We start from the raw sequence: 26,435 nt of genomic DNA, 5'->3' as shown, positions 1-26,435 counted from the left end.
GGAATACAACCTCCAGAACAACTTACACTCAGTTTGCGGGGTCCTTGGAGAGTGCTGGCCTGGAGTGTGCGTGGCACAGGCCACGTCGGGGTGAAGGGTTACTTCATGGATAAAGGGCCTGCAGCTCTGGGCAGGGGACAGGCAGCGTGCGACATGCCCGGAGCAAGGGGTCCAGGAGGGGAAGGTGGTGTGCAGCCAGGGATGCAGACTGAGGAATCTGACTTCTGCTCTGTTGGCGGGAGGGAAGCAGAGGGATTTCTAGCAGGGGAGTGACAATCAGGTTAATCCACAGAGGAAGGGAGTCTCTGCCTGGAACTGCCGTCCGCCTCCCCCTGCCCCACAGCTCACCAGGGGAGTGTTCTTGAACTAGAGCTCGTGGATGACAGCTTATCCCACCACCGTCTTTTGAGGGTCTGTGCTTCCCTAGTACAACAGCCAGTAGACTCTCTCTGTCCCAAACCAAAAGGAGCTCCGTCCAGGAAGCAGTGAAAAGCTGTCCTGCCACGTTCCATTAGGAGAAAAAGGCTCTTCACATGGTGAAGAGGCAAGTGGCTTAAAACCCTTCCCGTCCAATACCAGCAAGAAAGCTGAGGTCCAGAGAACGGAAATGATTCATCCAAGACAGAACACCTAGCCGTTCACGGGGCACCTCTGTCCTGCAGGCTTCATGCTGGGCACTGGGAACATGCAAAAATAAGGCACAATCCCTGTCTTCGAGGAGCTTCCAGTGCAGGGGAGGAGAGGAAACTGTAAACGCGCCATTTTACGTTTAATCTCGAGGCATTTGGGGTTGGCGGAGGTGGTCGCTGCAGTGCTGCTCAGCTCTGAACTTCCGTGTATAATTGAAAGCAGAAGTGTTTAGTGGGGTGATGAGCAGAGTTGGATGTTATGAGAAGATAAGAATACTTGACACCAACAGAAAGCTTCTTGGAACTGGTTAGTATAGGGCCACCCAGGGTGGCCAGTCTCGAAGGTGGCCCCCAGTGGTTCTTGCTTCCTGGTATTCATGGCCTTGTGCGGTCTGCTCCCACACCGAGCATGGCCAGCCTGGGTGACCAGTAGAGTCTGGTAGACGGCACGGTGGAGGTCACAGGCGGCACTGTGGGTTTCACCTCAGTCTCTTGCATCACTCTGGGCGAAGGCCGTCCCCAGGCCTTGGGGACACTCAGGCAGTGCCTGGAGAAGCCCATGTTGGGAAGCCCTGAGGCCTCCTGCCCACAGCCACACCAGCTTGTACCAGCCACGCGATGAGCCGCCTTGGGAACTGACCCTGCAGCCTAGGCGGACATTGGCTATAATCTCATGAGAAAATCTGAGCCAGAACCAAATTCCTGACTCATGGAAATTGAGAGGGGCGATAAATCATTATTGTTTTAAGCCACTAAGTTTGGAGGTAATTTTATTATGCGGGAAATAAATAATGAACCTAACACTTGTGCTAAGAACGCAGGTCTGCTGTTACCCAGCCCAGTCACCTCTGGACTGTTTTCAAGTGAGCACTCAAATTTTCCCTGATGCCAAAAGCTGATAAAATAATTTTTATTATTCTTACATAAAGGAAGTTGACATTCTACTATTCAATAAATATGATTTAATAACATGGGCTCCATTTTTTAAAATAAGGAGTGATTGAAAAAAAGCTTTATGGAGTTAAGTGGGATATTAATTTCCTTTCCAATTCTATTCAGTATGATGTTGGTGGCATTTCAACAAGTGCCCTTTTCTTCAATTGCCTTCTTTATATGGTGGCATTTTGGCAAGAGGATTTCTTTTCTGTGTGGTAGCATTTCTGAAATAGTTTCATGTGGGTTTCGTTGTTTGTTTGTTTTCTAAATAGTAGGGTTACAAGAAAAGCTCCCTGTTTCAATCTGTAAAAGGATGAACTTCAGCAGAAACCTGGGATGGCTTTGTCAGTGTTTTTAAACACAAGAGATTTTTAATTCTTAGTCTAATTCAGTTTGGGGAAGAGCTGCTTTCACCAAAAGCAGACAAGAAGAATGGAGTCTGTGTAGTGTGTGGACAGCTGCCTCTAATAGGTGTAAATCCCATTTGCGCGAGCCCAGGTGCTCAAGCCAGTTAGAGGAAAGGGAACCTGGCAGGTGGAGAGACGCTTTCCAAGGTCCCCTTGGAGCAGGAGTTTTACTCACAGCTCATGTGATGAACACTTAACAGAGATTTGGGAGATTATTAGAAACCATTAGCACCACGTCAGCCACAGCAATCAAGAGTGCCTCTTGCTGTAAACCTTGAACTGTGGCCCTCCGCCGCTTCCCTCAGACTGTGACAGCCCAGGCTGTGGTACTTACGTGGCGCTGCTCTGCTGCCTGAGGTTTCACTGTGAGGAGCTCACCTGATTAGAGCAGGAAGGGTGAGTGGAGCAGTCTAGCATGCCTCGCCCTGCCTCTCACTCCGGTCCCCTGCTTGGCTAATTGTTCCTCCAAATAGATGCCTTCACTTTGACACCCTGCACCCCCCAACCCCCCTTCTCCAGTGCCCTGGGTAAGCTCAGAAGGACATCTTCAGGGCTGGGGACGCTGGTGAGAGATGCCAGACCCAGGCAACTCTCCATTGCTCTCTCTGCATTGAGGCATCACGGTGTGGAGGGTGGTGCGCGGACTCTGTGTCCATCACTTACCATGTGTTACTTGGACAAGTTATTTACCCTCTTTGAAGCTAGTTTTTAACTTCTCAACATGCATTCCTTGCAGTGTCTTTATAAGGATTAATAATAATAATAAAAGAGGACAGTGACTGAGCACTTGATATGGGCCAGGCATTGTTCTAAGAGTTTTATGGATATTGACACATTTAATCCTCATAACAACCTCCCCATTTAACTGATGAGGAAACCAAAGCACACAGAGGTTAAGTGACTTCCCCGTGGTCACGCAGTTAACAGGTGTCAGAGTGAGGCTCCAAGTCCGGGCAGTCCTGCCCTCAGCCGATGAGCTTAACACTGCACTCTGAGGTCTCCATGCAGGTTCCAGGCATTAAAACCAGTGTCGTCTATTATCATCTGGCACGTTCTTCCCCAGGTGCAAGCTGCTGTCTTAGTCTGGGCCTTGCCACCACTGCTGTCACTGGGAGCAGGGGGGACATGGGGCCCGACCACCACCACTAACTTCCTCCAAGTACCAGCGTCTTGAATTACATCTGACTCTGGTGAGCATGTCTTCTGAGGCCATCTGGCAGATTTGGACGCCGGTCACTTGATGTCAGCCAAGCAAGGCTCTAGAGCAGGGACAGGCAGGCAGAGAGCCAAGCTCCTCCCGGGTTATCGGCAGCTCTTATCAGTGCTCTGCCAGTGGCAGAGGACATGGAAGTCAGTGGGAGCACTTTTATCCGAGGCCAAACACAAGGCTGTCAGCTGAAAACACAGCCGGTGCTCTGGGGTAATTCCTAACTTCCTATGAGAAATAAACAAAAAGGCCGCTCTGCTGAATTTCCCACTCAGCTTCTCGGCTTGGCAGCCAGTCCCTAGTGCCTATCACCTAAGATAGCAAAGATATTAGGCTGGGCCACTGGACCAGAACAAAAAGGATGGGAAAGGCCACCCCCTCCCTGACCTCTGCTCCACAGAGCTGCCGATCCTGTGGGAATCCAGATGCATCAGGGGTTTTGGGACCGGAAGGGGACAGGGGACTGGGGGTTGGGAGCAGAGGGCACTGAATAGAAAGACAAAAGAAGGGAAAGAATGTTGAGAGAGCAGAGGGGACAAGCCCAAGCACCCCTCCCCCTGCGCCGCGCTGGCAGTCCCAGGCTCACCCAGGCTCACCCAGGCTCACCCAGGGCCCACTAACCGAAGCCGCCAGGTGAGGGCTGGTGCCAACCCTGACGGCTGATGGGGGTCAGGAGCTGCTGGCTGAGGATTCGGGGACTGTGCTCTGTGGGGTTAAATGGGTGGCCCAGTTTGTGGCCGAGGCAGGAAGGCCCCTCCCACAGCCAGCCCCTTAGCTTTGTGCCGTTGGCGCCCGTGTGCATGGGGAAGAGCCCCTTTGTGAACTGACTCTGTGCGCTGACTTTGCTCGGCCTGACATGCCACACCTGGCAGCTTTGTCAACATTCTGTGTCACTGTGAGCAGCCTTCCAGGTGACAGGATACCTGCCTGAGTTGACTTGCCTTCCTGTGGGTGACATGCCGCCACGTCACGGGTTCAGGGGTTTCAAGGCTGGAATTTCAGAAACTCTTTTCTTCTTTCACGTACTAAACTCAATTTCTAGGCATAGTACACCCGAGGGAAAGGCTGAGCACATCATTTGCGAGGCTCGATACAAAATGAAAATGTGGGGCCCCTTGTTCAGAAATTATAAATTATGACAAGGTGGCAAGAGCGTAGCACTAAACCAAGCAGGGGACCCTCTGAGCTCAGGGTCCTGCACGGGTCACACATCCATCAAGCTGGCCCTGCCTCAGGGCCTAAGAGGCTGCATTGCTACAGGCAGGGGTACCTAAGCCAAAGATTATACAGAACGCACTCGTAGTCGTTTTCTAGTTTCTGGAAAGTGTAACACTGTATTAAAAGATCAAAGCATAAAGATTTCAACTAGTCATTACTGGATTTATGAAAATATACAGGACCTTAAATTCAGCAGATTCAGCATCTAGGTATGTCCCTCATGAACACGTAACTGGTTTTGTTTCCAGCTGTATTTGTTGATATAGTTGATTTACAGCATGTTAATTCTGGTGTACGGCATAGTGAGTCAGTTATACACACATGTGTTCCTTTTCATGTTCTTTTTCATTGTGGGCTATTACAAGGTATTGAGTATAGTTCCCTGTGCTGCACAGGAGGACCTTGATGTTTATCTGTTTTATACGCACTAAACACCTGACTGTTTTTGATCACTCATAACACAGCCCCGTTTTCTCCCAGCCTTGGTAGCACTGCGTTTCCTGCCTCACAGGCTTCTCTGTAGCCCTGAAACTCCTCCTCTAACCAGAGCAGGGGTCACTAAGGATGTGGCAGCTGCCACGTAGCCATGCCAATCAGAAAGGGCCCACTCCCAAGGGAAGGGCAGTGGTCTCACAGTGGTACAGCGAGAAACCCAGGGCCCAGAATCTGGGAGATTAACACTTATGACAAGGAGGAAGAAAGAAGTTCAGTAGTTGACGGGCAAGTGAAGGTTGGAATTCCAGGTTAGAGGCAGTGCCAGGCCCAGACCCACCTGTCTCCTGCATGGGGTCCAGGAACCGTGTATCCTCAGAGATCTCAGGCAGAGCCCCTTGACCTCCCTGTCCCTCCTCTGGTTCCTGTTTTCTGGTCCTGGCTCCAAAGTTAACTCGTATAGACTTGAAGGGTGCTGACTAAGATTGCCAGATTTAGCAACCAAAAATACAGGACACCCAGTTAAATTTTAACTTCAGATAAACAGTGAATAACATTTTAGTTTAAGTATTTCATGGGTCATCCTTATGCTATAACATGACTCATGTTTATCAGAAGTTCAGACTTAACTAGGTGTCCTGTATGTTACCTCACAGCCCTAGTCCTAACCCTGGACCGCCCCCTACCTGACTCAGGACGGCTTCTCTGCAGCTGGGAATGCGCCCAGACGCCATGCATCTTCCAGCAGGCTTTTCTGGACTTGGCTGCCGGTCCGCCCCAACGTGCCCAGCCCTCTGGTGATGGACTTTACAGATGTGCTGTCGGAGAGGCTGCTACCCACCGTGGAAGATGCCGGTGCCAGGCAGAGACTCACCTCTGACCTGCAGCCAGCTCTCGGCCTCAGCGCATTCCTTCCAGCCCAGCTCACCCTTGGCACTGGGACCGGCGGCAGGGAGGAGCTTAGCGCGGCCCCGTCACCGACCTGCAGGGCGGGCTTGAGGGTGTTCCAACTGTGACCGCGGCCTGGGGGTGCCTGCTAGGCGTGTTCTCCTCCTCCGTGTAGTTTTATTCTCCATCTTCCTTTTTGGAAATAAGCATGGAAAGTATCGAGTGTCAGGAACGTGCATATTTCCTTTGAGTATATCATTTAATCTTCACAACAATACTATGAGATGAGTAATATTGTCCCCAATTTGCAGATGAAGAAATTGAGGTGCCACCATTGTCGTACTTTTGGCAGGTGCCAGAGCTTGGCTTTGAACTTGAGTCTCCTAAATCCAAGTGTGTGCTCTAAGATTACTGCCCAACGTCATCATTGGCCACCCAAGCAGAAACTTCTAAATAATTGTCCACACCTCACTTTATCCCCAGGTCATTATCATTCCCTCTGCAACCGGCCTTGATATTCACTGTTTGTCTAGTCCAGGCTGTCACCGTGGCTGGAGAGGATGGAAGGCTCTTGGTTGACCTTCTGCTTCGAGGCTTTTCCTCTCAACTCATCCACTGCTCAAAACCTTGCTTTCTAAAAAGTATATCTGATCACTTACTCCCCAACTTAAAAGTGGCCAGATATCCACACAGCCTACAGCTGTGGCTCTCAAAGCTGAGTGTGCAGAAGAATTGCCTGAAGAGCTTTTAAAAAATTCAGATACAAGGCCCCGTCCCGGAGCTCCTGACTCAGTAGGTCTGGGGCGAGGCCCAGGATTCCGTGACATAGCAGGGTCGAGATGGCTCTCACGCAGATGACCCACGGACTCCACTCTGAGAAAGGGCTACAGGATAAAGTTTAAAATCCTAACCTGGCATTTAAGAATTCTCCCGGTCTGGTCCAGTTTTTTTTTCAGTCTCACCATCCAGTTCCTCCAGCCCCTGTCAAGAGCCTGGATCCAGCCGAGTGGACTCTCCCCCTCTGCTCCCCTACGAACCTGCAGGGGTCAAGGGGAGGAGGTTGAGGACGGGCTGTGGAGCCTGACTGTGCAGTGACTTCTCCTCCCTGTGCCTCAGGTCCCTCAGCCCCATAGCGTGGAACAGCAGCGTTACCAGCAGAGGGCTATGAGGAGAATGACCGTGAAGTGCTTGGAGCAGAACCTGGCACTTAGAAAGCACTCCGTGAACGTTGACCATTATTACTTTTCATTTATAATAGCTTTTGCTCATGTTGCCTCCTCTTCCTGAGATTTTGTTCCTCTCTTATTATCACCTGGAAAAATTCCCTTCCTCCTTCAGTATCCAGTTAGGAAGCCATCTTCTCTGTGAGTTTTTCCCGAGCCCCTTGGGTCCCCTTAATACTGCCTCCTCACCCGTCCCCCCCGTAATTATTGCTTTGTGTCCTTCGTTCACACTGTCACATTGTAGTGGGTAGTCACACATACTCCGTCTGCATACGTGAACCGCCTGGCGGCGCCGACCTGCTGTAGGACGTGGGGTAATGCCTGGCGTGCTGTGTAAGTGCACTCATCCCCACTCCTCCATAAAACTGGATGTTCAACCTGTTGTTTTTAAATGGAAGTTTGGGAGCTTTTCCTTAATTTAATTTAGTAATTTCACTATTAAATTAGCTCTCCTTTCTTCCCACCCTTCCTACCACACTCTGTTTTCTCCCTCCTGGATTCTCCAAGTTCCATCGCCGCAGTCAGCGTGCAGTGACTCCAGCCTGGCTGGATTGCCCTGCGTTCCATGTGCCTGATTTAGGAGTGAGTGCTCACCGCCCACTCACAGTCAAGGCCCTTACTTCTGTTGGCAGGAATGTTCTTCCTCTGTTCTGCCTACAGAATCAGCAGGAAGGCTGCCAAATGCTGTGCTCGGGAGAGATGTGTGTGGGTCTCATAAGGAAGTATGGTTCCCGCCAGCAGCTGCTAGGAGCTGGCTTGCTGGTTCAGGCCATGGAACATAACCACCTTGGACCCAGGACCACGTTATCCAATAAATGACTAAATGAGCTTTTCGTGGGCCTATATATAATTTCAAGACTTGAAAACCTTATATAATTTTTCAAACTAAAAAAAGGAGACTATGAAATCAAAACTAAAAGGTGTTTAAGTAAATGTCCACACAATGTGATAGGATTCCAGCTAGTCAACTGCATCTGAACGCACCTCTTATGTGGTTAAATATGTTGCGTTTCATGTGAGAGGGAAGAGCATGTCAGAGTTTCTGATGTGGAGTGTGTTCTCCAAAAGCAGAAGTGCCTCATGCTTAGGGAAGTCTCAGAATGGCCCCCACGCTGTCTGCCGTGACCCAGTCAGAGCTGAGGAGCGGGAGAGAGGGCCTCTGTCTGGGCAGTCAGATCAGGAGAGTCGCGTGTCCTGCAGTTGGGGCCTCCGGCGTGGGGCTGTGGGACTGTTTCTGTAGAAGGTCGCTTTGCTGCTTTCGGCCTGGGACTCTGCGCGGCCAGGTCCACACAGACCACTTCTGACCAAGCCAGAGGGCGCACCGGAGGCTCAGACCAGAAGGACCTGGTACGCACATTGTTTATATTTCATCGACAGTATTTACGGAGCCCCGCGACATGCCAGCGAGGGGAGCACAGCGGTGAACGGGCCAGGCACAGCCCCTGTCCTCGGGCCTGCGGGCAGTGAGGGACGCAAACCCTGAGCAGCACGCCCAGTGGAAGAGGGTCCCGGGCAAGTGTGGGTCTGGCAGAGAGCTTCACCGAGTCAGGGGCCGGGGAGGAGTCCCAGAGGGACTGACATTTAATCTGGTAAGTGAAGGGTGAGTCGGAGCTAACTGGGTGGGAAGCCCCTGTGCTGCTGGTGCTAGGGCGTGGGGATGGGCACCCCTGTGTGCCCATGATTCTGAACCCCCTCCAGGTTGGCCCAGTGGTAACACTGAATCCCCGCCTCGGTTTTCTGGTTTGTCCTGAGTCCTAGGGGACCTGTAGCTGGCTCTGCCTCTCTTTCTGGGCCCCTGCCCTGCCTGGATGTCCCGGTCACCGCCCATGATGGCTGGCCCCTGGTGGCCCAAGCAGAGCTGTAGGGCTTCCACCACATGTTTACAAGCAACACCACTGCCCTGGAACATCGCGCCCCCACCCGCCCACCTGACCACCCCGGAGGTCAGCCCAGGCCGGATCACAGCCTCACGTGCCGCCCGCTTTGGCTTCTGGGGCTGTGGGAGCCCGCCTCTTGCAGTCCCACCATTTCCGTCTGTCTCTTGCCCAAGATTCAGCCACAGTGTGGCAGATCCTACAGGAATGCTCTGTGTCAGAGGGCAGCGTTTCCCAAATTAGGGCGTCCAATGAACCCTAAACATATATCCATCCACCTTAGTTTAAGGAACACTATGCTAAAAGATAAACAGAGGCACTGTTAGATGACATGATTATAAATACAAACACGAGTATGTGCCTTGAAACCATGTCAGTGCTCTGTTGTCAGCGGGTCAAACATATGACAAAATGCTTTTAGATTAGCATCAAAATGAATGCAAAATTAATAGTTCTTACAGAGAATGCTCGTGGTTACCCCAGAATACTTCTTGGACCTGAGAGGTTTGCAGACCTTGTCGAAACGCATGGCCTTTGAGTATAGACAGCATGTCACCTTTCTGGACTTCAAGCTTTCCCATCTCGGAAACGGGTTTCCACTGCCCACCCCTACATACCTCCCAGATGTTGTTGTACACATCAGCCAGGTGAGGTGTGCAGACACTTTGAACTCTGCCTGAAGACGCGATGTAATTACAAGTGGGAGGTGGCACCTGTCTCCACCCGGCGTGCGAGCTGCCAGCTAGCCTGTTCACCTCGGGTGCGCTGAGCTTTCTCCTCCAACAGAGAGCCAGTTCTTGCCCCGCTTCGGGAGCGACAGAAGGCCGGGTTTTCAGGAGAAGAGCCACTGGTTGCTGCTCCTCAGAGACTGGGTTTTGGATTTAGGTTCTGCTCTTCAAATTAACTTGTCTACTGCCTATGGGCCTAACGCTTGAAAGGGAAAAACGATGTTTGATTAGTATTTAAACTGCACTAGGACCCATGGGCCAAGGGCTCTGAGCAAATGAGAGGATCCGGAAAGGGGTGCACACACGCACACAGACGTGCACACACATGCAGGACCCCCCCCCCCCCCAGCTGCACAGAGATCTCTGAGCGGAGGGATGGGTGCTGGCCTGTGTTTACCTTGTGCTTTTCATCTGAGGGGCTCAAAGCTCCTTGCAAGGGAACAGGTGCATATTAATCCTCCCACCCACTGGGAGGCTGCTGCCCCCTGCAGTCCTGGGGAAGGGGCTCTCGACCCCAGACCAGCATCCTCCTGTTCCTGTCCCCGACTCCGTGTTCTGTGACACCTGTAACCGTCCGGGCAGGGCCCGCTGCTGCTTCAGGGGAGGGATTAGAAAATAAATATTGGGGGTTTTCAGTGTGCTCAGTCTTTAGGGACTTTTTCTTTTTACAAGAAAATTGAGAGGAAGGTACAGAGATTTCCCGTACGCCCCCCGTCCCCCCGTGTGCGTAGCTGCCTCGTTACCAGCATCACTCACCAGGGTGGCACAGGGCTTACCAAGGCTGATCCGACACTGACACATCGCCAGTTCGCTGTGGGTTTGGACAAGTGTCTAAAGACTGTACCTGCCGTGACAGTGCCCTGCAGGGTGTTTTCACTGCCCTGCGCATCCTTTGAGCTCTGCCTTTACCTTGGGAACTTTATTTTTAACCAGCTATTTTATGATCATGCACTTCTTCATGTGCTTAAAAAATGTAATCTTTTCTTCCGTGGGAGCCCTCCTTCACAGGCACCTCCCTCTCCGTGTGATCCACGTTTGCCTCAGCCTTGGTCCAGGCGGGTTTCACAGGCCAAACCGGGACTCACATTAGCAGACGAGTTTGGATCTTTTGCTCCATGCTGATGGTTTCATTTCAGACCTTACATGCACTTTGTATAGACTCAGTTTCTATGTTCCGTGACGCCTCTGCTTCTTTACTTTTCATGTATTAATTCAATGCTCTCCAAAGCAAAATCTACATCCAAGATATTTTAGTAAAGCATGTATTCCATTTAAAAAGAAGTTACATTTTTTTTGGATAATCAGCCTGAGGATAAATGGCCAAAGATTCATGAACTGGAGTGGGAAAAACAAATCTTTTCTCATGTTGTATTTTATGTTTATGAACGAGTCTGAAATACTGTGATTTGACTTTACAGTCCCCTTATAGTATCTCCACCCCAGATCCTTTAGATCCATGAACTGTCTTTCTGAAAAGAATTATATTTTCAAAGAATCAGATGGTGATATTAACCTTTAGTGATTCAGAGATGCTTCATAGGACAGAATAAATGTCTGATGAGCTTGCGTCTCCTCTCTTCTCGTAGAAAGCTGTTTCTGAAGCTTCATAACCTAAGGGGAAGCTTATGGTGTTCATCTCTTCCAAATCCCTCTTTTAAATAGGAAAAGGTGTGAGTCTGACTGACGGGGCTGGAGAGGACCCTGCAGGGCCAGGCCAGGTAGAGGGGGTGTCTTATTTGGTGCTTGGACCCTTGGGGACTTTTTCAAAGCAGCCTATAACCTAGAGTCTAGTGAAAACCCATATTCCCAAACTCTTTTCCCATAAAGACCTGGTAAAATGCCACATTGGTCTCAATTTCGCATTTTGTGTTGCTGCTTTGCAGGGATCTCAGATACTAACCCCGCTGATGGAGGGTTCTGGGTACAGGACAATCACCCTCTGCAGCTGCTGTTTGCATGAGGCGGATGTCTGTGAAGAAATGTTCATGGCTGCACGTCAGGGGCCGGAGAGGCCTCCTTTGGCAGAGCCCAGTGGGTATTGGGGGCTTCTGGAGTTGCTGCCCCAGGAGGGGACAGGAGAACTCTTTACTTCCCCATGGACCTTTTCTGGGGTTCAAAGTCTTGGAAAAGGTGATGTGGCTGAAGGACAGTGGGGGCTCCCTTGGGGCAGGAGAGGGCGGTGGGAGCCATTGGCCATGATCCCAGAGGGTGACAAGAGCAGCCTGGCTGTCACAAGGGCTTAGGAAATGCTGTTCTAACTCCATGGCAACTGCTGAAGGCATTTTGCAAAGCTCAGGTCTTTCCGACCAGATTCTGCTTTCCAGTCCCCTTTCATTCTCTGCCCACCCCCACCCTTCAGGGCTGCTCTCTCCGTCCCCACGGCTTCGTTGACCTTTCAAAGCTCCCCTGGCATTGAGCGCGTTATCTGGAAGCAGGTTTTACCCAGGGCCCCATCCTGGGCCACCGGCCCTGCTAATTTTGCCTTCACTCGGTGAAGCTGGTTCTGTGAACCTCTTTCTTTCCCTTACATACACTCACTGTTTTCTTTCTCTTCTCTCTTTCTCACTTTCCCTGGAGAGGAACCTCTCTCCTGGACCTGCTGACAGTGGAGAGATGTCACCTGCCCAGGAGGCTTGCCCTTCCCAGCCCTGTCTCCCAGCTCTGCCTGCCAGGCCCACTGCTCAGCTCCTGGAGGCCCCGGGGAGCCTCAGCTTCTATGGGCCCCGGGAGCTGGTGGCAGAGCCCTCACTGCCTTCTTTGTCGGGATGGGGTGGGGGCAGGCGAGGAGAAGGCTCTCAAAACATAGAGTCTGAGAGGACTGGCCCCTCCACCCCTGCCCCGCCCACGGGGCTGAATAAGACTGTTTGTGAAGAGATGCTGGGTGTTGACTGTCCACACTCCACCCGAGCTAGAGAAGGAGTGGAGTGTGGGTTGTTGAACCTTCTTGTGGAATCTTTCAGCCATGAACCGTGTCTGAGGCCGAGAAAGTTGTTTTGATTAAGGTGGCACCTGAAAAAAATTTTTTAGTATCTATTATTTATTTATATAAGACACAGGCTTCCCACTGGTGTTTCCATCCCATTTAGAATGTGTTTTTATGGCTGAGCCCCTGACCTTTCACCTCCTTCCTTCCTAACCTACTCCCCACCCAGTAAAGCAGGTCATTGGAAGACTGAGCGGGCCCCGTGGCTTTCCCCTGGCAGGGAGCTGGTGCTGGATTTCTCCCAGGCTGAAAAAAAAGAATAGATTTAGATCTACAGAAAAGTCGCAAAGCTAGTGCCAAATTCCCTTTTACCCCTCGCCTAGTTTCCCCAGTTGTTAACATCTTGCATCACGAGGAACGTTTGTCACACTAAGAAACCAACACCGGAATATGACTATTAACTAAGCCCCACCCTTTGTTCAGATTTCACTAGGTTCCCCCCAGTGTTCTTTTCTGCTCGAGGATTCCAGCCAATACTGCACATTGCATCCACGCACCCTCACTCCCCTCTGGCCTGTGGGGGTGTCTGACTCTCCCTGTTTGGATGACCGAGGCAGTTTTGAGGAGTACTGGTCGATATTTTGTAGAACGTCCCACGATTTGCGTTTCCTGCTTTTCTCACGGCTGGACTAAGGGTATGAGTTTGGCTGAGGAAGACCACTGAGGTGAAGCACCATCTCATCACAGTAAACCAAGGGTACCCGTCATCAGCGTGGCTTGTCGCTGACGCTACCTGGATCACTTGACCGAGTGATTGTGTTTCCCCGTTGTAAGGCTTGTCTTCCCCCCTTTTCCATGCTGTACTCTTGGGAAGCAAGCCCACCCTCAGAGCAGGCAGGGGAAGGAGGAAGTATCACATACATTATTTAGAATCTGTAGTAGGGAAGATCCCAGAGATGCACGTCAGAAATTCCCACTAGAACTTACCAGAAGGCCAGTCGTGCTGGATGCATGGGCTTTGCGGGGCTGGTCACGCAGACCCCAAGGAGAGCATCTCATGGGGCCATACCCTGTGTGTCTTTAGCTCCTGGGTATAAAGGCGAGCAGTCTGGAGATACACACACACACACGTAACCACTGTTTAAAACCACTGAGTCATTCAAAACCATTGAGCAAGTGTCCATGAGTACACAGTACTCTGCTGGGCACTGAAGGAGGCAAAGGGTGGATAAATGAGACTTAATTGAGACCCCAGGTGCTGCAAGGGGAGATTATGTGCAATTCAATAAATATCTCTGCCCGTCAGCCCAGTGCCAGGAGCTGATGAAGCAGCAGTTGTCAGTGTGATGAAGAATAAAAAGGGAAGCTCAAGGTGCTGTTGGGGGTTAATTCAGGGGCGTCAGCACAGGCCTCTCTGTGGAAGTGGGGTTTTGGTTGAGACACCAAGGATGAGCAGGAGGGAGTCAGGTGTTCGGGGGTTGCGGGGGGAGCTCCGGGGAGAGAAGTTCACTAGGCAGAGAGGGCAGGACGCACGCGTCAAAAACAAACTAGCGTCAAGAGAGACATCTGAGAGCTGAGAGACGGCCGGTGTGTCCGGAACGGAGAGAGGTGCTACCTAGAGAGAGAGCTCTGAGTCCTGGAAGAGTCGCACGGTGACTTAGTGGACAGGATAGTTCTGTCTCCTTGAAGTGAGCCCGTTCTGTAGACTTCAACACACAAAGCTTGGGGACGTTTGACAATAGATTTATACCTCAAATACTCTGCTAAGTGTATGTGCAAACTACCTAAAGCTCAGGTGTTTCAGGCATTAAGTGTGCAGTGGAGAGAAGGCTAGAAAGACCGGGGTGGGGTGTGTGGTGGCACACGCCGACACACCTCAGTTCCCCGTTTCTGGACCGAGGCTCTCATCCCTGCCCCGAGGCTGGGAGGGTGGCTGCCGAGGGCTCACGCTGAGACAGCTCTGAGGGGCGGCCTCGCTGCTCCAGGACAGGCGGGGCCCCTGTCCCAGCTGCGGCTCGGTTCAGCCTCCCCGCTGCCCAGCCCGCTGCCCGCCGGCCCCGCAGGTGGGGGCTGTGAGCGCGCCGTCCAGCCCGCTGCGCGCACCGCTCTGTCCCCTGCATTAGGAGGTACTGGTCTCCTAGGCCTGTGGTAACAAACTACCGTAAACGGTGCTGCTTGAAACAATAGAAACTTACTCTCTCTCCCTTCTGGAGGCCAGAAGTTGAAATCTAAGTCAGCAGGGCCACACTCCCTCCCAAGGCTCTAGGACGCAGCCCACAGGACATCCGTTTGCAGGTCAGTTATGATGGCAGCCCTTTCTTTGTAAACGTCCCCAGCCTGCAAGGCCGGACAAGAGCCCCGCCACCGGCAACCGGCTGTCCTCACTCGGGGGTCCTCTGCTCCCCTCTAGACGTTCCTATTTGTACCTTGGCTGAGCCCCCCAGGCACCAGCTGAAGCCCAGAGAGGTCCGTTCCCAGACCTCGCTCATCACTTTATCACCACCCACCCTGTCTGTCCAAAGCCCCCTTCCCCCCGACGGAGGGTCAGTCAGGTCCTGCCAGCGCTACAGGACAAAGGCGCTGCCATGCGGTCCCCAGAGGGAGGTGGCCCAGTGGCTCCTCCTTCACACTGGAATGTGACTTCCCTTTCCAATTAGAGACCACACAGGATGGAAAATGCCAGCAGGGTGGCCCTTGCAGCATGAAAACCCATCTAGGTTACCAGGAAGAGCAGCGGGAGGCCCTGCGTTCCAGGCCCACCTGCTTAAAACTCCTGGCCTCCTTCACCCGCTGTCACTCAACCTGTCCCTCCTTTGTCCGCCCCCTAGACCACACTCAAGGTCCTGTCTCGGGACAAGTTCACTTCTCTGGGCATGTCGGGTCCCAGGATCAGCCTCCCACAGCTTGTTGTTCCTGTGGCTTGTGTGGCAGAGAAAGACAGACATGTCAGGCTTTTGAGACAAAAATAACAATCAAACAAACTGACACCAGGCAGGAAGTGGATATCCATCGTTAAAGATAGGCATTCCTTTGGGAGCACCTCCCAGGAGAGCTGGCAGGAGGCCGGGGCCTCAGGATCCGGGGGGGCAGCGGGCACTGATGGGCTCTCAAGGCATGCGAGGGGCACAGCCCTCAGCTGCAGTCACCAGTGGAGCCCCGGGCCCTCCTGGTGGGGAGGGCGCGGCCTGGGGACCGCCCGCACAACACTCCTTCCACGCGGGGGGCCGTGTCTGCGGCTGTTTGCCTCCCTGCCAGTGGGTGGCTTGGCCAGGGGCACTGGAGCGTGTTTTCTGTTTCTAATCTCACAAGGCCAACGATCCTGGCCGATAGCTAGCATTCTGCTGGGAGCTTCGTGTTTCCAGAAGCACCTTGTTCCCAGGAACAAGTCAAAGTCAGTGTTGGGGAAAATTGTGTTTTTCCAGCCACACCTCGGGGGCTGCTCTGGGGCTGGAGTCTGGTGCCTCCTTTCCCTCATCCAGGGGCTCTGACATCCTGCTGGGGGACTGGAGATCTGCCCCAAGCCTCTCATCACGGCTGCTTCTTTGTTCTTCAGGCCGTGACCTTTATTACATCATCGCAACCCCACCCCCAAACTACTTGAATCTCCCCATTCTTTTTCCCCTTTCTGGGTTGCAGTGGGGGTTTTACTCTCAGGGTCCTAATCCTGTTGCTCTTGTGTGTGACTAATTCCCTCCCCTCCCCCCGGCTCCCAGCACAGAGGAAGGGGCCTGTTTGCCCGGCCAGGGGGTCTGCGTCCCTTGTTGGCAGTCAAAGCACAGACACATTCCTGCGGGTGACTTCCTGCCCTGAAAGCCAGCCCTGGATGACAGGCGTCCTCTGTCCCCTCTCGGCCTCCAGCCCCTGGTACCAGGACTCCTGCAAGGGGATCTAGGATATAGAAAGTAGTAAGTTGCCCTTCCAGCCTGCCAGCGTCTGGTGTGAGGGCAAGTTGTATTGTTGGGACAACAGGACTCCTTGGAGAAGAAGCAGTGGCTCTCGGGTGGCCGCCCACGGTGAAGGGTGTGCGAAGGTGACAAAACGTAGGACGGAGGCCTTATTATCCTCAAAGCGCCCGCAGACCCCTGCGGGTCAGCGCGGCTGCCTGATTTCTGAAGGGAAAAAGCACATAATTATGGTATTGTTTGACTGCCAAGAATTCTGGGTTAATCTCAGTTTTATTTTGACTGCTACCTAAAATAGCCTGTCCCTGAGGACAGCAGCAAAGGCCAGAAGGCCAAAAACAAAGCGACAGGCCCGAGATCCAGGCAGGCCCTCCTTGGGAGTCCCAGACCAGGGTGCAGGGTTCTGGGGAGGCTCACGAGTGCGCTGGCTCAGGCACGAGGAGCCAGGGTCACCCCCTCCCTTACAGATGTCCTTCCTTTCGACACTGGCCTGGGGCTGCCCTCTGCCTCACCAGACCTGGCCTGCGCCTGTGGAAACAGCAATGGTGATCAGCCCCCAGCATACTCTTTGTCCCCAGACACATTCGGGGCAGTCCTGAGGTCCTTTGGGGTTTTGCTTCTGTGGTCTGGGGAAGACGGGGGGAATTGGAATGACCGCTGACGCTGCAGACGTGTTTCGGGCCAGGTGGCTCTAAGTGCTGCGGCCTGCAGGACCCCCTTTCGCCCTCCCAAGGAGTCCTGTGGTCGGTCCTCGTGCTGTCTTCCATCCTGCCCAGCACCGCGCAGCTGGGAGGCGGTGGAGACAGAATTTGAACCCAAGGAGTCCTAGCGCCAGGTGTGGCCCCCTCCTTGCTTTCCCACAGGGCCTCTCAGGAGGTGAGTGGTCACAGCACTCAAACGCTCTGAAAGAACAGCTCCCGCTGGAGTCTGGGAGAGATGCGTTTGGTTCATTAGTGGAAAAGAACGGGCCTGGGGAGTGGAATGCCTCCTTCTTGGAGCACACTGAGAACCTTCCTCAGATATCCTCTCTCACACTCAGATCAGCAAACAGTTACTGAGGGCCCCACTCTGTTCCTGAGGTCTCTGGGCCACCAGGCAGTGGATCTCTATGAAAAGTTCAGTGTCGTTAACGGGAGAATCACAGTATAGGGCCATGTGGGCTCTTATGGAGAAATGCTTCCTACGTGCAGTCAAGGAGGGCTTCCCAGAGGAAGGGTCATTCAGGTTTGATCTTAAAGGATGTTGAGACTCTTCTGGGTAGACAAAGTGGACTTTGTAGGCAGAGAGGACAACACAGACAGGCCACTGCTGTACTGCTGTATCCACCAGACTGAAGATGTTCCCGAGGGTTCTGAGCCACCAGCCCTGGGCTCCAGTCTGCGGGGCATGGCAGGAACTAAGTAACCGCCCTCTTCCCCCCTCATGGCTGGCTCCCGCTGTGCTGACTTCAGAGGAGCCTTCCCTACCCTTCCTTCCTGCCCCACCTAAATGACTCTGAAATGTTTCCAGCCTGAGGCATCCCTGAACTTCTAAGGCCTCTAGACCTGCCAACCCAGCCACGTGCAGTGGCTGCTACCAGGGGTCGGCGTGGTCTCAGCCAGCAGCACCCAGGCCGCTGCCTCAGGCGCTTTGCAGCTGTCTGATGCACCCCCAGTGCCCCCAGCAGCCACGCAACAGGGCCGGCGGTGACCTGAGAGCACGGGGAAAGGCCAGAGCCGTTTTCTCCTCCTAAGCTAGGGAAAGAGGTAAAAGGAAAGCTGAAGGGCCAGGCCCCCAGGACCAGCGTGTGGGGAATGGGTGGGGGTGCTGCCCTTGTTTCTCAGAATGTCCTTTTTTTCCTACCTTTTGTTGTTGTTCGTCTAAAGGAATTCTGAATTCCTTTCCTTTTTCTAAAGTATATTTTTATTGACATATAGTCAGTTTACAATGTTGTGTCAATTTCTGGTGTACAGCACAATGCTTCAGTCATACATGAACATACATATATTCGTATTCGTAGTCTTTTTCACCAAAAGTTACTACAGGATATTGAATATAGTTCCCTGTACAGTATAAACTTGTTGTTTATCTATTTTATATATATTAGTCAATATCTGCAAATCTCAAACTCCCAATTTATCCCTTCCCGCCCCCTTCCCCTACTGGTAACCATAAGTTTGTTTTCTATGTCTGTGAGTCTGTTTGTTTTGTAAATAAGTTCGTCTTTTTTCATTTTTTTTAACAGATTCCACATATAAGTGATATCATATGGTATTTTTCTTTCTCTTTCTGGCTTACTTCACTTAGAAAGATGAACTCCAGGTCCATCCATGTTGCTGCAAATGGCATTATTTTATTCTTTTTATGGCTGAATAGTATTCCCTTGTATAAATATACCACAGCTTCTTTATCCAGTCATCTGTCGATGGACATTTAGGTTGTTGCCATGTCTTGGGTATTGTAAATAGTGCTATTATGAACATTGGGGTTCCTGAGTTCCTTTTATTGGGGGGAAAAAAACAAAGGCAGGCCAGAGTCATGTTCTGCACCTGTGGAGTGGCAGGAGCGAGGAGCAGCCCGCCGGCATCGGCCCTGACTGGTGTCCACCAGGCATCATGGCTCAGGGAGGGGACTGACTGAGTGATGGCTCGGCCACCCAGGGAAGGCAGGCATGTTCGAAAGGGGCTCATTATGAATAACAGAAGTCACTCCTCGAAACTCTATCACTCAGAGGTTTCACGGGTTTTGAGAGCTCTGTGCCAGGAATTGGGGATGAAGACCAAATATATATTTCTTACGGTATCATAATATCATAGGAGGGCTTCCCTCGGGGGACAAGGGCTCACGGATTAGGAAAGGTTGCAGCTTTTATACATAAACTATCACAGTGCCTGGCACTTCGTAGGCTTGCAAAGACAACAGTAGCTGTTATCATTATTATGGATTTGGGGAATGAATGAGTCATTTGAAGTGTGGAGTGTATGGCAGGGGGAGAAAAGGTAGTGTGGTAGGCAGCCTCCAGGGAGCTCCCAGTGATCCCAGCTCTTGGCATTCACACCTTTGTATGGCCAACACTGTTCCACAGTTGATCTGTGTTGACCAACAGAGGACAGCTGTGCTGTGAGCAGTGCCATGGAGAGGCCCCCATGGTGAGGAATTGAGGCCTCCAGCCACCAGCCAGTAAGGAACTAAGGAATCTTGTCAACAGACACATGAGTGAGCTTGATAGCTGATCCTCCTTACATGACCGCAGCCCCGGCCAACAACTTGACAGTAACCTGGGGAGATACCCTGAGCCAGAGCCACCCAGCTAAGCTCCTCCCAAATTCTGACCTTCAGAGACCGTATGAGATGTTTGTTGTTTTAAGCCACAGTGTTTTAGGGTGATTTGTTGCCCAGCAAAAGAAAGCTAATACAAGTGTTGCAGTAGAAGCTGTCAGTGCCTCTTCACCTACTTCAGAGCTTACCTGTAGCTTGGACAGTTCCTTTAAATGCTCTGTCAGTCAGCTTTTGCTGCATAACAAACTATCCCAAATTCAGTGGTTCAAAGAAACAATTTAAGAAACAGATTCACAGACATAGAGAACAAACTTATGGTTACCAGCAGAGAAAGGGGAGGAGGAGGGATAAATTAGGAGGTCAGAATTTGCAGATACTAGCTACTATATATAAAGCAGGTAAACAACAAGGTTTTACTGTATGTACAGCACAGGGAAACATATTCAATATCTTGTAGTAACCTATAATGAAAAAGAATATACGTATGTGTGTGTGCATAACTGAATCACTATGCTGTACACCAGAGACTAACACAACATTGTAAATCGACTATACTGCAATTTTAAAAAAGCATAAAGAATTTAAATTATGATTATGAGCTCAGTAATTTAGGCTGGGCTCATCTGAGTCATCCTTCTGGGCTGAGCTGGGCTCACTCAGGTATCTCTGGTCAGCTGGCAAGCTGGCTGGGGGCACTCAGCTGGCTGACTTCTCTCTGCCCCGTGGGGCCCCCTGTCCTCCAGCAGCCCCGCCTGGCCTTCGTCGCACAGTGGCAGCACAGCTCCACGAGGGGAAGAGCAGATGCTGAAAGGTCTGCTGAGGCCCAGGCCAAGACCCTCTCTAACCTTGCAGCCTCTGCATCCCATTCCCCAAAGTGCCATCCCAGATGCAGGGGGTAAAGAAGCAGATTCCACGTCTTGATGGGAAGAACTGTGTAGTGTTGTGGCCACTTTTGTGTTCTGTGCAGCCCATCTGCAGCTTCCCTGCTCAAGTACCCGCACCTCCCAGCTTGAGTGCATTCTCCGGGCAGCCGTAAGAAGCCCGTTCAGCCCTTGTGTGAAGCAGACCCAGAGGGCTGAGGAGCTAATGCTCTCAGGTCAACCGATGAGGAAGGGAGCTGGTGATAAATTCCCCAGCCTCCTCCCTTGGTCAGAATATGCTAACATGTGTCTCCACAGCCTCTCAGAGGGACAGGGGAGATTGAACCCAAGTTTCCCACAGTGGTCACCAGCCTGTGATGGCCCCTTTACTGGCATTCCTCCCGTCCCTGTCTCTCGCACCCCCACTGCCTTAGCGCGCTCTGGGGGTCACCTCCCTCGAGGGGTCCTACACTGCTTGCATCCAAGTCCTACCTAAGGCTCTGCTTCTGCGGAAGCCTCCACTAGGTACGTGATGCTAGATCACCCCTGACCTCACAGGCCAGGCTAAAAGCTGCAATTTACTCTGTAAGTGACTGGGCTTCTGAGGGTTTTAAGCAGGAGAAATCTGTGTTTTAGAAACAAAATTAGTGGCAGTGTAGAAACTAACACCCGGTTCCACCGACTTCCAGGCCAATGCTCTTAAGTTAACTCTATATTGTTTCAAGCTTTGGATGTAAGAATATACAGATCTTTTTTTAAAAAATTCATTGATTTTTGAATAGATACTAAATACACGTGTTGCAAAATTAGAAAAGCACGAAAGGTCAGACCTATTTTTATAAGCACCTTCAGTGCCAAAGGAGCATTTGAATAACCATTGTTTCCCACGGGTTTAGGCCACAGTGGAGCCTGACTCTCCAGTGGTTGCTCCGGGCCTGCCTCTCGCCCTCCCGGCCCTGTGGCCTGGCCTGCCGGCCTCCCCGCTGCTGAGAAGCATGCTGCCACTCTCGGTCCAAAGGAAACTTGGCGGTGTCGGCAGATGTCAACATCCTTGGCAGAAGCTGTCTTTGCTCCTTGTCACCACAAATAATTGCAAGTGGGCTGAGTCCTAGTCATATGCATTAAGGTTTGTGGCTTGTTCTGACAGAAGTCTAAAACGTGCATAGTGAAGGCCAAGCCTGCAGTTTTGTGGGGTTTCTTCCACATATAGTTGACTTACAACATTGTGTTAGTTTCTGGTGTACAGCAAAGTGATTCAGTTATACATATATATACATATTATTTTTCATATTCTTTCCCATTATGGTTTATTACAGGATATTTAGCATAGTTCTCTGTGCTATACAGTAGAACCTCATTGTTCATCTATGTACACAGTAGTTTGTATCTACTAATTCCAAACTCCTCATTTATCTCTCCCCCAGCACCTTTCCCCTTTGGTAACCATAAGTTTGTTTTCTATATCTGTGAGCTTGTGTTTGTTTCATAGATAAATTAATTTGTGTCATATTTTAGATTCCACATATAAGTGATATCATATGATATTTGTCTGTCTCTGTCTGACTTACTTCACTTAGTATGATAACCTCTATGTCCATCCACATTGCTGCAAATGGCATTATTTCATTCTTTCTTGTGGCTGAGTAGTATTCCACTGTGTATATATACCACATCTTTATCCAGTCACCTGTCAATGGGCATTTAGGTTGTTTCCACATCTTGGCCATTGTAAACAGAGCTGCTGTGAACATTTGGATGCATGTGTCTTTTCGAATTAGAGTTTTCTCTGGATATATGCCCAAGAGTAAGATTGCTGGATCGTATGGCAACTCTATTTTCAGTTTTTAAGGAAGTACCACACTGTTCTGTAGTGGCCTATAGCAATTTACATTCTCACCAACAGAGTGCAGGAGGGTTTCCTTTTCTCCACACTGTCTCCAGCATTTGTTATTTGTAGACTTCTTGATGAGGCCGTTCTGACCAGTGTGAGGTGGTGCCTCCCTGTAGTTTTGATTTGTGCTTCTCTCATCATTAGTGATGTTGAGCATCTTCTCATGTGCCTGTTGGCCACTGGATGTCTTCTTTGGAGGAATATCTATTTAGGTCTTCTGCCCATTTTTTGATTGAGTGTTTGTTTTTTTGTCATTAAGTTGTGTGAGCGGTGTGTATATTTTGGAAATTAAGCCCTTGTCGGTCACAGTGTTTGCAAACATTTTCTCCCAGTCCATAGGTTGTCTTTTCATCTTGTTTATGGTTTCCTTTGCTGTGCAAAAGCTTAAGTTTGATTAGGTTCCATTTGTTTATTTTTGCTTTTATTTCTATTGCCTTGGGAGACAGACCTAAGGAAACATTGGTACAATTTATGTCAGAGAATGTTTTGCCTATATTCTCTTCTAGGAGTTTTATGATGTCATGTCTTATTCAAGCCTGCAACTTTTATGGGGAAAGGAAGAGATAATGATTCATAAAACCTCAGGTCTTTAAATTTCTCCGGAAGAGCTGCCATCTGTCCCTAACGTGGGAGAAGGAGTGCTCTTGGGTTAATTGCCCTGGATCAGCCAAACCATCTGCATTTATTTAAATCAAGCCCATACACAGTTTTTGAAGGTCTGCCGTGGGCCAGCGCTGAGCTCAGCTCTCTGGGGTGTTCCAGTAATTGGGAGCCACCAGCTCAGGCACTCAAGGAGGCAGACTGGAGAGGCGGCAGGTGCGGCAGCTCTGGGAGCCAGGCAGCTCTCCTGGGAACCCCAGCCCTCCTCCCGGCCGGCTGAGAGCTCCTGGGCACCTCAGCTGGTCTCCCCAGGACCTCTGTTTCCCTGCCTTTAAAATGACCCTGATTACTGCACAGGGACAGGTGAAAATCCCAAAGAGGGTGTTTGTCATTTTTCCCTTGAGAAATGTACAGCCTGCTCGAGGAAGGAAGGTACACCTGAGAAAAGTAAAGCAGACATTCTAAAAGCGGTCGTCAACAGTTCAAAACAAACAAACGGAAAGACAAGGATGAGAAAAGAAAAGATGAATCGAATAGAGAAAGAGAAGAGAAGAGAAGGAGATCCAGGGGTGATGAACTGCCAGATGTATCCCACTGCTGGGGCTAGAATAAGTAACAGCGCACTTCAGGCTGAGTGGCATAAAGGCCCCAGCATTTGTTTTTTTAATTCTCCTCACAGTTCTGGAGGCTGGAAGCCCAGGTCAAAGCGTCAGCTGGGTTGGTTTTTTCTGAGGTCTCTCTCCTCAGTTTATAGACGGCCGTCTTCTCCCTGTGTCTTCACGTGGTCTTCTCTCTGTGTTTGTCTGTGTCTTAATCACCTGTTTATAAGGACATCAGTCACATGAGATTAGCATCCACCCATATGACTCATTTTACCTTAATTACCTCCTTAAGGCCCTGCCTCCAAATACTGTCCCGTTAGGAGGTACTGGAGGCTGGGGCGTCAACACCTAAATTTTGAGGGAACACCATTAGCCTATAACAGGAAACATACTGTTTGCTGTAGAAGCTGAGCAAGAGAGCAGAGCAGGGACGGAGAACAAGGAGGCGCTTCTGTTTGTGATTTGATCTAGTCTTAACCGCGATAGAGTTGCAGTGCCTGGCACATGGTGGTCAAGCAATAAAAATTTGTTGAATAAGTCTTCGAATAACTGAATAAATATTTTATATGGTTTTTGTCATTGGACTTTATAAAAGGCATCTAGAGAAGAGTATATAGAGATGAAAAACGGGCAAAATAGGTGGCTTTCATATTGGAAAAAGGCTTTTTGTTTCAAGAACACATTTTGATCTGTAAAAGCATACATCAAAAATGGATGTGACAGACGTTCATAGAACTATGAAGGTCACAGCTGACACTGTTACCACCTTTACATCTTCACCAAATACCGTGTTGCTAGAAGTAGACAGAGGACAAGCTCTGAACCTGGTGTGGCTTCAGGACATATGCACAGAAAAGAAAGAAACAGGGTCCTATCTGTGATCAGTTCACTCAGGATTTCTTAGACCTTAAGACACTAGAGGCTGAAACCATAACTAAGGGAGGATTCAGTGAATTCACGGGAGGCTGATCTCAGCACAAGTTACTTCAGGTTCCTGTGGGATTTTGACTTGGATCATGGATCTAGCCAAGTACCACATGTCTGTAGTTTTGGTTGTCTTCGGCAGGCAGTTAACTCGGTTTATTTATTAATGTATTTTTAGAGGAGGTACATGGGGATTGAACCCAGGAGCGCGCGCACTGCTAAGCAGACGCTCTGCCACCAGAGCCACACATTCCCCCTCATTCTGTAGCTTTACGTTCCTCCAGGGGATATTTAATAAGCAAGGACGCTGCAGTCAGTAAGGTGATGGCCCTGGGGGACCCCCACTCTAGAGGAAGGCAGATATGTGAAGAGATAAATTGCAGCTTATTGAGGTAACTTCCCTAATAAAAGTACAATTAAAGTGCTTTATAACCTCAGTTTTCTTGTGACAATAACTAAATGGACAGTCTGTGCATTAAAGGGACTTGACGATATTTGACAAACAAATAAGTGGATAAGATACCTGATAAATGGATAAAAGATACTGAGAGCACAGACTCAACGCTCTATGTCCTGTGGGTTACCAGCACAAAACCTACCTATTTACTTTTGGACTAAAAAAAAATTGAAGCTATAAAAATTGTCTTTCTCATTTTTTAACTCCCCCTTTTCCACCTGCATTTTAGAATTTCCTGTGAACTCAGAAAATGTTTGTGGGTAAATAGATGAAAAATTGAATAAATAAATAAGAGAATAATTTTTTGCTTCCAGAACTGGGCAGAGTTTTCCTGTAGAAATTTGTTAATCACTGAAGGATTGTTGTATTCAGATTCATCAAGAAGCCATTTCTGAGGTCTCTTTGTATGGAAGTCCTGGAAGCTGTCTTGATTCGCTAAAGAGAAAATGGCATTTCAGTTCCTGGAACCATTGCTTGTGAGTTTTTTAATCCACATTAAATTCTACAGAGTGGGAAGTTCTGCAGAATTGCAAATGGAGGGCGAAGGTTGTACTGACTGAATGCCGATTTCAGCAGCGCCCACTGGAGAAGGGAATCTGCCGTCGGTGATTCCTCCTTCTCTCCCTGCACCGGGATGAGGGCGTTTCAATCTGCATGTTGCCCAGGAAGGCCGTCTCTCTGAAGAGACTCAGTGTAATTACTCGGCCCTGGCATTCTTGCTGACCTCACTAGAAATTTGGTGACTGGAGGGCAGAGGTCCAGAGAAGAATGTGGGACCAGGAATTTGGACATCATTAAATGATTTTTCCTTATGAGAAGCTTAGTCAAGGTTCAACACTCATGTGAAATAGTTCTGTGGCTCCGTCAAGTACTCTCCCCATCTCTCTCTCCCCACCCTGAGCCCCCATCCTCTCCCCAGTAACAGACACGCAGACGAGACCCTTGAGTTGTCCAGTGGAGTAGTCATTAACCACATGAGACTATTTCAATTTAAATTAGTTATAATTAAATACAATTTAAAATGCAGGTTTTCAGCCATACTAGCCACATACCAAAAATTCTCAAACGCCACATGTGTCTACTGGCTACTGTAATGGACAGAGCAGAGAACAGTTCCATCACTACAGAAAGTTCTCTTAGATTCACAGACATAGAAAATAAACTTACGGTTACCAGGGGGAAAGGGAGCAGGAAGGGATAAATCGGGATTTCAGGATTTGCAGATACTAACTACTATATATAAAATAGATGAAAAACAAGGTCCTACTGTACAGCACAGGGAACTATATTCAATACCTTGTAATAGACTATAATGAAAAAGAATATGAAAAGGAACACATATATATAACTCAATCACTATACTGTACACCAGAAACTAACACCACATTGTAAACCGACTACACTTCAATTAAAAAAAAAAAAAGAAAAGAAAGTTCTATTCAGCTGCACTGCCCTAGGGAAAAGGGAAGTGAAGAG

General features: G+C 50.0%; 1 protein-coding gene and 1 long non-coding RNA gene across 4 annotated transcripts in view; one reads left to right on the top strand and one right to left on the bottom strand.

The window, feature by feature from the left end:
- BCAR3 (BCAR3 adaptor protein, NSP family member) overlaps positions 1-26,435 on the top strand; it is a 221,007-nt gene that overhangs the window by 63,030 nt on the left and 131,542 nt on the right. The window contains exon 1 of one of the 3 annotated variants that reach the window (XM_032487114.1): positions 8,154-8,529. The exons of the other annotated variants lie outside the window; for them this stretch is intronic. The gene's annotated coding sequence lies outside the window, so the exon portion shown is untranslated. Of the gene's footprint in view, positions 1-8,153; positions 8,530-26,435 lie in introns of those variants that run through there. 3 annotated transcript variants of the gene reach the window in all.
- On the bottom strand, positions 1,662-10,975 carry LOC116665889. The gene is made up of 3 exons (XR_004322663.1): positions 9,432-10,975; positions 6,629-6,754; positions 1,662-5,909 (listed from the first exon to the last, which is right to left on the bottom strand). It is a non-coding gene; the product is annotated as an uncharacterized LOC116665889 (long non-coding RNA).

Source organism: Camelus ferus, chromosome 9 (assembly GCF_009834535.1).
Source record: "Camelus ferus isolate YT-003-E chromosome 9, BCGSAC_Cfer_1.0, whole genome shotgun sequence".
Taxonomy (NCBI): Eukaryota; Metazoa; Chordata; class Mammalia; order Artiodactyla; family Camelidae; genus Camelus; species Camelus ferus.
The sequence above is the reverse complement of the archived record's forward strand: the minus strand, read 5'-3'. Positions and strand labels throughout refer to the sequence as shown.